Consider the following 3,590-nt stretch of genomic DNA (forward strand, 5'->3'; position numbering starts at 1 on the left):
ATTCATCTACTGAGGGCCATCGGGGTGGGTTCTGTATCTTAGCTATTGTAAATAATGCTGCAGTAAACATAGTTGTGATGGTAGTTTATTTGTGAACATTTGGTTAAATCCCCAAAAGTGGGATTGCTGGGTCATAGTGGAGCTTTTTATGGAGTCTTTTGAGGACCCTCCATACTTTCCAAAGTTGACACTCTCACCAAGAATGCAGTAGGGTTCCTTGTGGCCACATCCTCTCCAGCATCTGGAACACTTCACGAATTTAGGTGTCAACCATGCACAAGGCCATGGTAATCTTCTCTGTAATGTTCCAATTTTAGTGTATGTGCTGCCGAATTGAGCACAAAACATTTTATTTTTTTGGGTCCGGTCATGGGGCCTGAACTCTGGGCTTGGGCACTGTCCCTCAGCTCTTCAGCTCAAGGCCAGCGCTCTACCACTTGAGCCACAGCACCACTTTTGGCTTTTTGTTCATGCGGTGCTGAGAAATAGAACCTAGGGCCTCAGGCATGCAAGCCAAGCGCTCTACAACTGAGCCAACTTCCGAGCCCGCACAAAACATTTTTTATATATAAAGTGCAACTGATTTTCTTAAACTAGACAATTCAAAAAAGTAAGTTCAAAGGAATTTTCATGAAGTTTTAGAACCATGTATTTCTTACATAAGCACACATTTAAGAATAAAGTCAAGATTGACATGTCAAAAATTAAATAATTCCAGATAATTGTTGTTTGAGATGTGTGGGAGGAGGAATTCCATTATTCTATACAAGGCACCTGTCATAATGAACACTGCAGCAAGTGTTCAGGTTTGTTAAAATTTTAATGTTTTAAATGTATTTAAATTTGAGAATTTGCTTATATATGCCAAAATTAGGACGGTTTGGCAGGTCATAAAACTTTTCTATAAAGTATTTAAGATTTATGGTAGCAGATATATGCTACTAAGTATGTACATTTCAGAGTTTATAGAAACATTACTAATGAGAATTTGCAAAGGTTTTGTTTAAAGAAGCAGAGTGAAGAGTTAAGACTGTTAACTACACAGTTTCTGTTAAAACTTTAGAACTTCCATACATTACTTTATAAGTTCGTGAGGAACAAATGATGATATAAGCCATATAAAAAAGATGAGATGAGATGATCCATAAAAAGTAATCTTCGTGGGCAAATTTAAAGATTACTCATAGCCTATAAAACTCTTGTTCAACATCAAAATCTTAGCCAGTGTTAAATGTACAGGAATATGAGAAAATAGTAAAAATCTAATTTGTACTACACTTCAAATACTTAAAACACTGATAATTGTTTTTTTATTTTATTAATTATTAATATTTAATTATTAGTTTTCTTATTTGTAGCATTGTTTCCTTGTAATATAATACAACTTTTTGTAAGTCGAAATCAAGAGTTACTTTGAGAAGGTAACTGGGATGGCCAAGCCAATTTTTAATAGGTGCATGTGAATTTACAAAGAGGAAAATAAAGAACAAAATATTTATTAAAAATTTATCAAGTACAGTCTGAATCAGGAGGGATGATAAATGTCCACACCTAAAATCTTAACCCTAGGCTGAAGCCGCGGTATTACAGAGTTCAGGCCACAAAAGTGAGAGGCTATGTTTTGTTTTGTTTTGTTTTTTATTTTGATTTTGTTGGTTATGGGGCTTGAACTCTGGGGCCTGGGTGCTGTCCCTCAGCTCAAGTCTAGCACTATCACTTGAGCCACACCACCGCTTTTGTCTTTTTCTACTTATGTGTTGCTGAGGAATCAAACCCAGGGCCTAATACATGCAAGGCAAGCTCTCTACACTGAGCCACCTTCCCGGCTCCTGAGAGACAGTGTTTTAAAAAATCATCTAAACATTTGCTTTCTGCATTGGGTTATATAATGAAATATATGAATATCTTTTTGTGTTTTTTGTGAATTGGTATACTTCTAAATTTATACTAACTTCAGCCACTTAATCCTTCTCAAAGTCATGAAATATCTCTGAGAGTTTGCTTCTGTGAAGATTGCTTTTGCATTTATAATTTCTTCTGAGTCATTTTTATTTTTATCAAAATCATTTTATATTTTATGTTGATGGGTTATCATACATCAAATACCTTCAAATGTACATGTAGAGTATAAAGATAGCAGTATGAATATTCTCATACAGCTCTTGTTTATCTTTTATGCATTTTCAGTATTATATTTTTCTCTCTCTTTCACTCTCTCTCATTTTCTCCCTTTCTCTTTCATGCTCCATGTCTGCTACTTATAATTCCTGCTCTTCTACTATTGTCCTTCAGGATCCACTGGTTTTGTGGGAACACGATAGGGACCAACAGTTTCCCTTGCATTCTTTAAGAATTATAAGAGTGACGTGATATTATTCTTTGCCATTCTAAATGGCTAAACAACATATCTAGGAATTCTTTTTCACTTTTACTACTATTATAAATTTTACCTCATAGGAATCATAGGAACGGATAAGATACTTTAACTTGTGACCTAAAAGTTCTTTTTTCTTTTACAAACAACCTTTTTCTTTGATTATCAATAAGTAACTACATGTAGTGAAAACAAACCTATCCTATGGAAAGTAGACTGAAGTTTTTCACAGAGATGAAAAACAAGGTAATGGGGGGAGTTCTGGGAAGATGGCGGAGGAGAAGCTGGAGGCTAAACAAGGTCTCGCATAGAAAGCAGTTTTATAGTTCCAGTGAACAGTCCTAAGCCAGAGAATCACACCAAGTGTGCCATCACAGGACAGAGAGTTAGGCCAGAGAGGAAAATCCAGGCAAGGAGACAGATCTGAGCTCTTGACAGCAGCTGCCACTGAGGCGGCAGTGGTGGCAGCGGAGGCCGTAGCCACCATACCTGCAATACGGAGATTTCAGGACGAAAGAGCCAGACATGGCAGGCAAGAGGATTCTATTCAACACCACCAAGAACCAACAAGGAGCAGATACCTTCATCCTACAGTTCACAAACCAGAGACAACCCAGGAACCTAATGTCCTCAGAGGAGGGAAGGCCACTCCTCCCACCCATTACCAGAGATCTCCATCTTTGATACTGACAAAGCTCAGCTGAGCTGCTAAATCCAACTCAGGCCTTGGAAGAAAACTAGAGTCATTTAGCAGGTCACAAGAACCTAACGGATCTTCCAGACTCAGCTTCACCCAGGGAAAAGTCACCCAGCTTGGGCCACCAGCCCCAGGAGTGGGTTTCTTCACTGGGTAATTAGAGCCAGAGGCTGCCCGTCCCTTTAGCAGCCTGGACAACCAATTGAAATTCAGTAAACATAAACCCTGAGAGTGGCTCCAGGCTGGGCTCTGTGAGTCTTTCACATTCTAGCCCCTCAGGGGAAAGCTACGGTTTGTTGAAAGTCCTCAACTCTACCCAGAACCTAACCTCATCACAGCATCTCCAAACTTGAGGAAACATCCATCTCCCTCTTTTGTGATACTATTGAACCATCCTATTGAACTAGTCTGGGAGGAGGAACACATAATCCTGGGTAAAGCAGAGCATTTTTCTGCCTGCTCAAACAAACTGACTTAAGAAACCAACCAAGCCACAGGAAAATCAAGCACCACAAGCAG

At 38.7% G+C, this 3,590-nt stretch overlaps 1 non-coding gene across 1 annotated transcript; it reads right to left on the reverse strand.

The window, feature by feature from the left end:
* Positions 1-235: 235 nt before the first annotated feature.
* Positions 236-341, reverse strand: LOC138815860 (U6 spliceosomal RNA). The gene has a single exon (XR_011368502.1). It is a non-coding gene; the product is annotated as a U6 spliceosomal RNA (small nuclear RNA).
* Between the last annotated feature and the right edge of the window lie 3,249 nt (positions 342-3,590).

Source organism: Dipodomys merriami, unplaced genomic scaffold (genome assembly GCF_024711535.1).
Source record: "Dipodomys merriami isolate MVZ:Mamm:240054 unplaced genomic scaffold, mDipMer1.0.p SCAF_674, whole genome shotgun sequence".
Classification (NCBI taxonomy): Eukaryota; Metazoa; Chordata; class Mammalia; order Rodentia; family Heteromyidae; genus Dipodomys; species Dipodomys merriami.